The sequence below is a fragment of the Toxotes jaculatrix genome, chromosome 8 (genome assembly GCF_017976425.1).
Source record: "Toxotes jaculatrix isolate fToxJac2 chromosome 8, fToxJac2.pri, whole genome shotgun sequence".
NCBI lineage: Eukaryota > Metazoa > Chordata > Actinopteri > Toxotidae > Toxotes > Toxotes jaculatrix.
Genome location: NC_054401.1, coordinates 14,143,016 through 14,156,789, shown reverse-complemented (window position 1 = coordinate 14,156,789; position 13,774 = coordinate 14,143,016). Strand labels below are relative to the sequence as shown.

Genomic DNA, 13,774 nt, shown 5'->3' with positions numbered 1-13,774 from the left:
ATTATTATTATTTTTAACCTTGTACCGTCTCATTACGTCAATCTTCAAACAATCTTTTCCTTTAAGATTAAACTATTAACATGTAATGACCCAACTGTTATCCTGTTTATCATAACCAGTGGAAAACAAACACAATGCAGTTACAAAACTGTAAAAATGGCTTATATCAAATTTAAAAATTTATAACTGCCCAAAATAACATTTTTCATATCGGTGACATTAAATCATTTTTGTATAGGTCAGATTCAATGGTAGAAGAAGTACTTATATCTTTCACACATCAGGTGTGCATTCAACATTTTGTTTGATTGTATTTTAAGTAAAAGTACTAAAATATTAGCATTAAAATCAGAATCAGAATCAGAATCAGATTTATTGGCCAAGTTTGTACATACAAACAAGGAATTTGACTCCGGTTTTTCTTCTTCTCCTGCGGTACAACAACAAAAACAACAACAACAACACACAACCGACGGAACACTAATGGTGCTATATAATATATAATATATAATATATAAGCAAAATATACTTAAAGTACCACAAATAAAAGCATGTATGCAAAATGGACCATTTCAGGAGGATGTAAATTATCAGATTATAATTATTAATTCATTAATGTGTAAATGACTTTCATTTTGCAGCGGCCCAGCTTATGACTTCCCCCTGGGAATGGGTAAAGTCTTTTCATAGCTTAGTCTATAGTGTTAATGATCATGATTTCATTGTTGATTTAAAGTGGAAGAAATTAGAAACACCAGCACCTCAACACTGTACTTATGTACGTAGGTAAGTACAGTACTTGAGTAAATGTACATATTTACTTTCCACCAATGCTATCTATCTAGCTAGCTAGCTAGCTAGCCAGCTAACTATCTGACATTTGACCTTTTTAAATCTGTCACTTGTGACTCCCCCATGTTTATAAATCTATCTATCCTTATTCTTTCTTTCATGATTGCACAATAACTGTGTGATGCAACTGTGGAAACATTCAATAGGGGGCAACAACTTCAACAAGTAATATTCATGTATGTGAACTTCTGTGTGTTGGTGATGACAGTTACTCTTATCTCCATGTGCACGTATCCAGAAGGCTGGAGTTAAGTGTGTGAAGTTAATCTGGGTGGGTGGATCCTGGCTGCTCTGTATGATAATGGATGAGAGGTGTTGTCTTCAGTGTGAGAACATACTACAATACTACATGAAAAACTGGTCTCTCTATCTCTCTCTCTCTCTCTCTATCTCTCTATCTATCTATCTGACATTTGGCCTTTTTAAATCTGTCCCCCAGGTTTATAAATGTGCAATACCAAACTGCTGGAGTACACCTTTAAGGCCAGAAATATTTGACTAACCTACTGGGACGGTGCCAGCCCCTTGCCACTGGGTTTTAGGTAACACTGAGACAGATGTTCCAGCTGCAGCAGCTGTTAGACTGAGGTCTCTGGCATCCTCTGGGATTTCACACTTCTTTGTGAGGAAATGTCCAAGGTTGTCAAATGGAGCCATAGAAAGGATTTGTGTGTGGGCATCATACACTTGGAGCAGTACTTTATTGAGGAGACACTAATGGAAAGTGATGGTAAGGTCATCATGAATTTATAATGCACTCTACCACTTCTTCTTCTTCATCTTCTTTCTTTTGGAAGGACAGACAACATAGTAATTAATGCATTTTGAAAGGAAGGAACAACTAGTCGCATGGTTTCATGACATCTCTTTATTTAGAACAGATCAGCAACGTGAAGTGAGTGATCAAATATAGGTTACAATCAGAATATATTATTAATCCTTGGCTTATATTTATTCAGGAACTACTTGTTACAGTAACAACTGTGGGAATGTAGTTTCTGTCTTGTTCCTTGGTGACTACAGATATATGTTTACTTTGTCGCAAATTGTTTCCTAACATAATAAACAGCGGCCTCTCTTCACTGTACATGTGTCCACACACAGCAGCAGCAGCAGCGCCCCCATGTGGAGCCAGTTTGACAACTTGTGTGCAGACATAGCTCCACATACAGGGGGTTGATGGAGCCTGTGACTTTGCTGATATCAGACTTGTTTGTGATCGGTCTCTGTAAAACAGGCAGAAAAGTTGGCAGCAGCAGGACAAAAGCTTAATCATTGACTGCACATTCTTCTAATGCCTGAGCCCTGCGACTGAAACCACTCGTGTAAATATATACACATGCAGGAGAGGAGGAGAGCTGCACCTGTTTTGCATTGAGCTGACACTTGGATAAGGAATCTTTATGAACATCATGAGCACTATGCTTGTCGCTTCTCCACAGGGGCGTCCCCATCTGTGCTGAGGCAGTTTCTCCCACTATCAGCAACCACTGTGCCGCAGGAAGCGCACTGGACCCGACTCACCTGTAAAAGGTAAACAGATATGTAGATGTATCTTGCCTCCTCGGAGACTCTGAGTATATCACTGCTTTTGAAAAAAAAAAAAAAAAAACGAGTAAAAAGTAATCTTTGAGATTTTGAAGTAATGCTCCCACCTCTGATCTCCACCCATCACATACTTAGTGCTTCGTCATTGTAGCTGCGTCACCGCCTCTCTGAGGAAACCTGATCGATAGTCTCCAAGTTGTTCTGAGGGCAAACACCGGAATAATGCCGTCAAACTAAAGGTGGGGTAAACGCACAGAGGAGACATCTCCCTGCACAGGTATGACTCGCGTACTCAGACGCTGTCATTGTGTTTTATGGCACACCTTTCCCAGCGAGGTGTTTTCATTTCCCGTTTCCTCGCGGCGGTAGTTCGTTTAGAGTTCACTGCGCCGTATTTAGAGGGATTATGTCAAACACGACGAGGTCAGGGGTATTTGTGCTGTCTACCTACATAGAAAATAAGAGACAGAACGCCTAAACCTACTGTTGTTTTTCGAGAACGTGATACAAATGGTTAGAAATGTCTGTAAAAAGGTTTGTTGTCAGGTTGCTTTGCCAAGCCAAGATACTCCGGGCCCCAAACACTTATAGAACAGAAATCGCCTGCTTAACTAGTCTAAGTATCAGAAACAAGACTAAAAGCTAAACAGCCATTCTATAGGAAATATGTAAAGTCTGCAGGGCTGTTTATAATGCGGATAATAGAAGAAAGAAATCCAAAAGAAAACCTGTGGTAGCAGAATTACCACTGATTTGACCTTCATGACTTGCAGTGCAATATAAGCCATTTCATATGCAAAATGAAGTATGTATACCTCTTTGAGTCTGTGTGCTGGCATCTATTTGATTGAACTCAACAAGGATTTTATTGCACTGACACCTTGTCTTCCTGTCTCTCCCTCCCACTGACCCGGTCATGCTGTCTGGGACTGACCATGCACTGCTCGATGACCTTCTACATGGATGTGATGTGAGTATCAAATACCATTTAAGCTGTAAAAAAGAAAGCATTTGAACTATTGTAACTCTTGTTTTAACCTTGTTGAAAACATTTGTGCAAATTGGCCGCTTCTTTGTGCACACAACATACACAGTATGATTTAAAGGTAATGCAGAGAGCCAGTTTAATTAAACAGCCCTACTGAGCTGCAGAGAAGCATTTCATTTCATATTTATGAAACATTTCTATGAAGTCATAGCTCATCATTCTTTATAGAGACTATTAAATATTAATTCTTGATTACTTCTATCTAATGTGCCACTCCCTCTGGGATTTGACTGCAGTCTTTCTTAGACTGCATCTTCAGCATGCCTGTATTCACTGTAGGTTAAAAGGCATCTTCTATTATAATCCTTGATTTAATTATGTGACAAGATGACTGCTATTTCTCAACCTTGAATATAACTTCAAACCACAGGAAAAAAAACAGAGCGCTGTACTGTGTTTTACAATTAAAAAAGCCATGACATGCTTTCTAATGTTCAGAGTCAGACAGGTTTGAACAAGACATTGTGAAGGAGTCCCAGTGAGAGCTTGTAGCTAGCTGAATTTTTGGTACACAGTTTTTTGTTGACCTGCTGGTGCACACACATCAGACTAGTTTTGGGAGGGGTAGTGTGACCATGTCACCCTCAGGCATCTGGGCGCAAACATGTCTTTATCTCTGATAAACACATGCTCCCAGCATGCATTACAGCTCTGTTATAGCAGAGTAGGGTTGGCGGGGATTCCATCTCTCCCCACAAATAATTTAAGCTGTCACTGTAGAGTTGTTTTTTTTTTTTTTTTTTTTTTTTTTTTTTAACAGAACTCAAAATTCACATCTATCCAGATTGGACTTTGTATTTGAAAAGTGTCAGTTTAGAGGAGACGTTACAGGTGTAATTATGTTTCACTGTTTAACATGATGGATGTAGTATGATAGAAATATACAGCCCGTGTTTACACCTTTCCTATTACAGTGACTGTTGAGCCAAATTAGCCACATGTACACGTGAAAAGTTCATTCATTCGCCATCTCTCCACCAGGTGGCACTGTAAACTAAGACAATCTAGCCCTTTACAGTAGCATCAGCTGATCAAACACAATGTAGCGTTTACTTAGGTGGCCTAGAATGTCTGCTACAATTTGTTCAGTGCACTGGGAGCCCTAGGGCTGGGTACAGTGTCTTTTTACGATTGTTTTAAATCTCAGCTGAAATCCAAGTGTGTGCAGATTCATATGAACAGTTCGTTTCCAGTCTGTGCCATCACTTTTGCATTGTCTGTGGATGTAAATGTTTATGTTAGTTATATTAGCTGCTATATATATATATATATATATATATATATATATATATATATATATATATATATATATATATATATATGTGTGTGTGTGTGTGTGTATGTATATATATGTGTGTGTGTGTGTGTGTGTATGTGACTAATTTTGCTGGGCAAGTTGTTTTGTCCCATTCTCTGTATTAGGATGTATCACAGAATACACTTAATCTGCAAGACACAATGTCCTGATGTGTCCCTTTTGAAAAAAACAGCATGCTGTGTAATTTAATGTCTCAAAGTTGTGGGAAAATTCAGACTTGGCCTAACACAAGAAGGAGGGCCAACATGTCTGCGGGCAGAAAGGGGCAGAAACATGGAACATTCCTGGTTCATTAAATCTTCATAACATAATGGTGCACTATAAATATTGATGCCCTGTTACCATCTATCCCGTTAGTGCTCTTGAGAGCTCAGATCCTGAGCACAAATAAAACCCCTGCAACCATGCCTCGCTTGCACGCACTCAAAATTCGAAGCATTTTCAAAGCTGCACATGTTTTACATAAGATTCGAGAGGGAAGGCGGCACAGTGTGTGATGCGTACCCAGATGCGGTATTGAAAGTAAAAGAGAGATGAATTGAGTGGAAGTGGTATGGGGCATTATGTAATCAGTGAGTGATGGAGCCAGAGAGGGATAAAGATGTTCCAAACAAACATAACCCCCATGCACTCAGCTGGAGCAATGCACTGCACCATTGTATGTGCGTGTTTGCTTGTGCTTTTGAACATATGAGGAAGAGTGACGGGGGAAACAAAGTGTACGTCAGTGCTTTGGGTGTGTCTGCTGTGTGAGTGGGTCGCCTCAGAGTCTGTGGTTCCAGTCTGTCGCTGTCTCAGGGGACTGTGGGTCTGTGAGTGCTGCTCCTCTTCTCCTCCCTTCTCTTTTCTGTCTCTCCTCCCTCTCCTGGGTCCAGCTCAACACCTGCTCCTTGCAGTAGGCACAGGGCAGGGCAGGGGTTCCTAAGCAACTGGAGACAACGCGAGTAGTTCCATATAGCCTTTGTTTCTCTCCTTCGCTCTTCCTCTGTCTTTCTGAGTTGCTCATTCCATCTGAAACCAAAGCGCAAGAAACAGAAACTGTGTGAATGAGCTACATCCAAAAGTCAGATTCTTCCTGTTTGTGTATCACGTTTCAGTAAATGTTTAACACCACCAGTCCGACCGCTCTGTAGTGCTGCTGATATGTCGTCACTTTGCTCTGTGATCAAAGTCTAAAGAAAAAAAAAGAAGTCATAATCGACCGTTACTGTACTATTTTCTCTTTCCTTTTTTATCATGCGGCGTCTCACAACAAACGTTGTTAACTGCCTTGGACTTTAAAACAATCTAAATCACCGGATTTGTGGATAGTACCCTTTAAACTGGTAAGACTTTTTATTCAGTGAATACCAGATAAATTGCTCAGAAATGACATGCCACACTGCCACATGAACTTATCTCCATTAGACAAAGGTGATGGTGCCTTTCCCCCGTATGGTTTAGAGAATAATGAACCCCCTCACCCCCTCCCACCCCACCCCGCCCGTGAGCCGCATGGCCCTAATGGGGTCAGGCAGATGGGTGGGGACCACGCCGGGGTCCATAAAGACAGCTTGTGTGTATGTGTGTGCTGGTTAGTTTTTGTTTGTTTGTTTGTTTGTTTTTTAATTTTTAGATTTCGATAAGATGGTCTGTTGTTGCATGTGTTTTTTTTTTTCAGTTGTTTCCTCTTTCCTCATGAATTTGTGCCTAGTTCAGTATCACACCAGTCAGCTCAAGGTTGTAGTTCTGACACCCTCATACTGTGCAGATGAAGGCACCACGTTGGTGCTTGAAAAGAATGGGAATGACTCTCAAGAGTATTCCATGTTGCCTCTCTGCCTCCCTCCTCTTTCTGGACATTGTACTGTGTTAATGATTGTACTCTCTGGCACGCCTTCCTCCTTGCCTGCTGGGAGTTTTTGTAATGAGGCTTAGTGCAATTGTTCCAACATGCTGATGAGTTGTGAATTAAAAGTGGACAGTCAATGTAAATATTTCATGTCATTAGCAGAAAATATACTCAGATGACGATAGAAAAATGTCATTTATCTGCAGCTTTTGACCCTCATGGGTTACTCTAGTTCTTTTGTGTGTGTGTGTGTGTGTGTTCAGGCATCTAGATCAGTGCATGTGTTTTCATATTGAATCCGTATTTTTCCATAACACATTTCTATTTAGAGGCAGCAGTTCTCATTAGCATCACATGAAAGTTGCGTTCATCTCCTCCACCTCCACATGCGGTTGTGAGGAACGCTGTGGTCGCTTCTCAGTTGGCCAACCCAAGTCCAAGCCTCAGTGTAAGACTCCACCCCTTTACGAGCGTCGGACACCTTCAGCACAACAAAGCATGTGTAGCTCCGCAACATTGTTTCTCCACTGAACGTGCGGAATATAGGATTTTGTCGGATTTTGTGCTGTTTGCCTTCCCATTGATGCTAATCCTAGAGTAGGTAAGCAAAAACATTTTTAAAGATTTATGCTCCTCGCGCGACGGGGATGAGTTAGTGTTTGTTTGTTTTGTTGTTCATTCGGCGCCATTTTCATACACAGATTGTTTAAATACCCCGGCACGTTTGGCCCGATACAGCCCCATCATTGTTTATCGGTTTAACTGAGAAAAAAAAAGTTGGAAATTGAAGTCGTTTTACGCCGTTACCGGGCGATATTTAAACGGTGGTTTACTGGGGCAAATTAAAATTATATAGCATTTTTAATGGCCAGTTTGAAAATAGCCCACAACAACATCCCCACGAATCAAAAGTGGTTCGTATTAGCGGAGGCACCGATGTGTTTTCGTCTTGTGCGTGAGTTGTTTTTGTCACAATGAATGGGCACGCAAGTTATCACGCTGCTAAAAGAGGGCGCACAGTTTGCACATACATGTATCGGTACTACTCACTTTTTCAAAGATTGTGTGGTTTTGTATCAAGATTACACGCATAGGCGATTATTATGATGATGATTATTATTATAGTTGTTGAGTAGTGCAGTGCCTAATAAAATGTTGGATTATGCTATAGGGATATATCAGGAAAAAATATTTTTTATTTTCTTTTCAGCCTCCAAGCTTCCTATCTGTTAATAGCAAATCTTCACATAAAGTACAATATAAATCCCTTATAGTATTCAGTCAGCATGATGCATAACAGAAAAAAATAATCTGAACTGACAGGAGGTGACATGATTGACATATTTCAGTGCTCTAAGTCATACATATGTGAAATAGTTATCGTTCCAGATGATGCAAATGTGTCAGCATGTCGTTGGTTTCAAATGCTTCCCCAGTGAGGTGTGTTACAGCTTTTTCCAAGAATGTGAGATGTTCTGCTGAGACGTTCAGATGTTTGTTACATTTTCATGCTGTTTCAGAGATGCCTGTGTTTTTGGATTTCATTTTCTGCTTGACATGGCTTGCTTTCACATCAAGGGGAACGTATGGGTTAAAAATACCCATCTTCCCCTTGGGGCAACATATGTGAATGTGTGTCTGTTCCTGTGCGCGCACATGCCTGTACTATCCATAACGCACTTAAGAGAAACTCATCCAATAAGCCTCATCTCCATTGATGATACTGCTTGGATATATATAGTTAGATAATCTTTTATGAAGCGCTGCAGATATGACGTAGGAGGGATGAGAGAGAGAGAGAGGCAGTATTAATGCAGTGGGACTGGCAAGTGCTTGCATGAACAACAGAAGTAAACACAGAGGTTAAAAAATGACAGAGATAAGACCTGGGTGCTCGGGGTTCTCCTGCCATGCTGAATCAGCAGTGTTGTGAACACGGAGCTGCTGAAGTGATGCTGAAGGATGTTTTTGGCTCTGCTGTGTGAGAGTGAGGTCAACAAGGTCCCAGAAGAGATCGCTGGTGTTAATCCTCTTTTGGGAGTTATGATGCATTTGTGCACTTAGACTACTACTCTGTCGTGTGAGCATTACTAAATAGGCAACAGACCAGAACAGATTCCTATGCTCTTCAATGAATGGGAGAGTCTGTGGATTTGACTTTAAGACTAAATAAGAAATCAGACTTCATCTTAACATGAGTAATTATTAGATCCAGTTGCAGAATTATTTTATTTCATGATAGTAAATTGAGTAAGAAAACAGTACTTCTTTTAGATCCTGGATCAGAGATCTGCATTTTCTGTGTATCCTACATTAAAAAAAAAGTATGCTTCTTTTATAATGTGCACTCATGTACAGATATACTGGTCCTTCAGTGGGATTTGGCTGAGGTGATGTTGGAAATGGATTCAAAATTGCTTTCAGGGAGACCACAGTAAATCAATCAAGCTACTTCATTCTTTTCCCATGTTGGTTCATGTTACAGCATTAGGCTCACAGACCATCTGTGTGTATTGATTAGTTTAGAACTGGGTTTGGTTTAGGTTTACACAGAGAACTAGACTCAGATAAACCCTTGTAGCCTAATACGTTTTGCTCGAGTATCCCCCAGTTCACACAAGGTGGAAGGTGTCACAGATTGCAGTGTTTCACTCAAAGTTTGATCACTTTTTTTATTTACTCTCCATATGTCTGTCTATAATCTTGGAATCATTCAGTATTATTTTAGACAGTGGAATCATTTCAAAAGAAGTAGAAGCGTGCATTATAATGGCTGCAGTGCCTGCATGTTTTGTGTGTGTTCGTGATAATGCTGGGCAGGCATGTGTGCGTTAACTAAACATACGGACAGTTTAGCCAGGCACGTGTTAGCGTGTATGTTGGCATGTTTGTCTGTGTTTACTTAGAGAGGTTAATAGGAGTCACCATGTGGCCAGAGCTCTGATACTGTGGCCTTCAGTTCATTTCTGTTGATTTTCAGCCAGGTAGGCGGGGCCCCACATAAAACCATGAATCAGCACAGCTGATCGCCACTGTGCTTCTGCCAGCTCTTCTCCCTCTCCCCTCCCAGCCACACACACACAGATGCACGCACACCCAGAGATGAGAGACACAGAGAGAGAGAGAGACAGTGTGGAGAGAGACAGTGAGATACTGTAGGCAGGTAGGTAGATGGAGATAATCTTACTTGGTCACTTGGGGGCTGATTAACTCTAAACTCCTTCTAATTCCTTAAGCCTTCTCTCAGTACCCAGGAAACATGCTTTCTTCATGTCCTAGTATTCCTACAAGGTAAAGTTATTTTGGAACTCGTATTACTCATCAGCCAGTGGCCAATATTGGTGAGGGAAGGGCAGCGAATTTACTCGAAACAAATGAAATCCTTCCTCTGCTGTTTTAAAAACTGGGTTGCAAATTTAGAACTGTGTGTGTTTCTGGGTTTTGCACACATGCATTCACATGTGCATATGCGTGTTGTGCGCAGCATGCTGTGAACAGAAATAGATATGAGCTTGTCTGTAAAGGCTAACTAATGAGTCCCTGCATCCTGAGCACATGTAGCTATTTATATACCATACCTCCGCCTCCTCCTCCTCTGCATGCTCTTCCCGATTCAGCCCTCTCGTCTCATTTAATCACTCACATATACCCATACCAACACATGCACAGAAGCACTGCAGCATCACTGGCAAATAATATGAAGCCTTTGGTATCTGGAGAAATTCCTGAAAATGTGTTTTTAAACCTGATGACTCTGTTTAGTGGGAAATTAAAGCAAGTTTTGGTGTTGGTAGCAGTTAAGGCATTGGATTAGGATCAGTTCTTTTTTTTTGGCCTGATTTTAATGAGAACTATTAATAAATTGTATTCCTTAAATTTAAGAATATAAAATATTTAATTTCCCCAAAACGCATGTCATTTGGTCCCTTAATGGTCTCTTTCTCTTTCCCCTGAAGTGAAATTCTCTCAGTTTAATCAAAGCTCTTCAAATTTTAAATTATCTTCCTGTGGGAACATTAAATTCAATTAAAGGTCATATAAACTTTAAATCTGATTCTGATTCAAGTGCATCCCTGGTGTTTGCACCTGATCCAGCAGCTCTTTGTGAGCTCCCTCTAGCTAGAGGGTGGCCTACTTCATCTATAATTTAGCTCATTACAGACACTAATTATGTGGTATCGAGGGCAGATTTTTTTTTTTTTTAACAGTACAGCAATATTTCATCTAATTACCTCCACACCAAAAAAGAAATATGCTTCGTATTATGAGAGATTGATGCTATATTGTGAGATCCTGTGGTGTGGCTGCCGCTATCTCAATCAGTCATGATTCAGGTTAGTCCTGCTCAGCTGGCTGATAGCAGAGATGTTAGATAGGCAACACAAAATGGAGGAGGCAGCAGACACAAGCTCAGCTGGTCCATTAGGAGCACGTCTGTTTCCTGACAATCAGAATTGAGATGACAGAGCATTAAAAGACCCGGAGGAGCCCGTGAGCATCGATGCATACCGGTGTGTGTGTGTGTGTTTGTGTGTGTGTGGTGACCTAGGGGACAGGCCTATGGGGGGTCTTGTGGGGGGAAGGGTAGGCAGGATTAGTAATAGTGTGCAGCACAGTTATTGGTCACTGGACACAAACAATGGGAGGGCTAAAGAGGATTTGGTCTGTGTGCGTACCCCCTCCTCCTCTCCTGCTGTCCTGTAGTGCCACTGGGAAGTGTATGGTATAGAGGGCCAGGCTGCACCCATTTGGGCGGCCCTGTACATCTGGAAGATTGGCCTGCCTGCCTGTCTAGAACGCCCCCTCCCCCACTCAATACAAGGCAGGGTGGGACTTGAACTACATATGGAAGAGACAAACACAGCCACATTAGTCACCAATTAGACAAGGCCTAGTCCAGACAGGATGCGTGTCTGTCTCATTAAAGTTAAGAACTGATTGTGATGTGAGCCACTGTAACTGATATATCTCACTTTGGGGTGTGTGTGTGTGAGAGAGATTGCATAATACCTGCAGTGTGTTTCAGTCAGTTGTGTGATTTAATCAGCTGGTTAGAAGTTTCTAAATATACCAGATTGTCCTCTCTTTGTCACACCATCAAATCAAAGCCCTTGTACTGTGACTTTGAACCACATCATTGGATAACAAGTAATTTGGAAAAGTATGGTTGCACCGTTATATATTGACACCCGTCTTGTTATCTTCCATAACTACTGGAGAGTCAGGTTTAAAAGGAAAGGAGGTAAAGTGTTTGCTGCCATCTCTAGTAAATGTTCTGTGTAGAAGTAGATGACATGGATAACATCCTCTTTCAAGGTATCTGTAATATCGCTCGATCATTCATGTTTTTTTGAAACAGATAGTGACTGCCCACAGTGCCTTAATCCACCCACAAATATTAATTTATATAAAAGTATTTACATAAATCTGTTTAATAGTGTATATCATCCCGTCACCTAGTTCTGTGTGTATGTAGATGCCTTAGATGACCTGTGTGGGATGGGCGTGTGTGAGATGAGGATTCAGGCATGCTTGGCGAGGATGGTCCAGGCAGTCCTAATAGGCAGCTCTAGAGCAAAATGCCTCCTTTGTGTCAGTGAGATTTAATGAGTCTGTGATAGGCAGCGTTGTGAGCTTGCCCCCAGAACTCCATGTAGACACAGACACTATTCAACAAGGAAGGCTATTGTGTGATGAAGTGATGTTTGTGTATGTGTATGAGTAAGTATGTGTGTTTGAGTTAGAATATAATCTGTGGGTGGCAGTTGGCTTCATGTTTTATGGAATGAGTGTCATTTATGCTCAGAATAGGCCGCTAACAATAAATTTAGATGGCAATGTAAATTACTTATTGTACAAATTGCTGATGGTAAATTGCTCTTGATTAGAGCATCAGCTAAAATGCTAAAATATTAAGTGAGAGTGATGAAGTATGCATACAGATTACTCTATTTACATGATAAAAGATGATATTTTCTATTGCATCATTGCCATGCATTGAGAAAAGCAATCAGAACAAATTCCGACCTGTTCTTTTATCATATGGGATTTACACATGTTTTTGGATTGTTGTTTCTTGTTTTGCTGATCAACAAAGTTGTAAAAAAATAAATCATAATTTCTCAGAGCCCAAAGTCGTCAAATTATTTGTTTTGTCCAATCTGCAGTCACAAAATAAAAGATATTCACTTTCACAAATATAAAACAGGAAAAACAGCAAATTTAATAATATGGAACTTGTAATTTTTTTTGTTTCTGCTTTAGTTGCTTGTCATAATCCTGAAGCTTTAGTGATCATAAAAATTTGTAAGCACCACATATTTTATCAGTATAATGCAGGCCATAATTACAGTTGCTTACCATTCACAGCAAAGTGAAACGTAATGTTTCCTACACACAGGCTAATAGTCCACTGCTCCTAATCTTGTTTGTTGTGTTCCAAGTATAGCCGTGCTGTGCACTGTCACACTCTGTACAGCACCATGACCTTTCTCCATCTCTGACTCCCTTCTGTTCTCCTTCCCAGTGGCTACCATGACAACAGAGGCAAGTGCGGTGAGCGAGGCAGACACTGAGGGCAAGCAGAAGGCCAGCGGCGCCGAGCCCGAACCCGAACCAGAGAACAAACGGAAGCCGGAGGCGGCAGCGTCTGAGCCGGAGGGGGAGCAGTCGAGCAAAAAGGCCCAGGAGCAGGCCTCTGAGCCTGGGCCTGCTGACATAGCTACCTCCCCAGAGGAGGAGCAGCTGAAGCCTCGTACACGGACCTCTGCTGGCAAAGGCCTGTCTCGCCTCTTCTCGTCTTTCCTCAAACGCCGCTCACAGTGCTCCGAGGGCGAAGGGTTTGAGGCAGAGAAAGCCAGGGAGGAAAAGGCAGACAAAGAGGAAAAAGCTGACAAGGCAGAAGAGCAGAAAGTGGAAGAGGTGAAAAGTGAAGAGAAGGAGGCTAAAGCAGAGGAGGAAAAATCTGAGGTGAAAGAAGAAGAAAAAGTAGAACAAAAAGAGGATAAAAAGAAAGAGGAAGAAAAAGTTGAGAAGAAGAGCAGTAAAAAGAAAAAGAAAGAAGCCAAGAAGAAAGTAGAGGAGAAGGATGAGGAGAAGGTGAAAAAGGACGAGGTGAAAAAGGAGGAGGAAAAGGTGAAAAAAGACGAAGAGCAAAAGGAGGAGGAGAAGGCACAGC

The 13,774-nt window shown here is 41.1% G+C and overlaps 1 long non-coding RNA gene across 1 annotated transcript; it reads left to right on the top strand.

Moving 5' to 3' along the window:
- The first annotated feature begins 2,307 nt into the window (after window positions 1-2,307).
- LOC121186544 lies at window positions 2,308-13,276 on the top strand. Its single transcript, XR_005894493.1, has 3 exons — window positions 2,308-2,385; window positions 2,536-2,677; window positions 13,142-13,276. It is a non-coding gene; the product is annotated as an uncharacterized LOC121186544 (long non-coding RNA).
- Window positions 13,277-13,774: the final 498 nt, after the last annotated feature.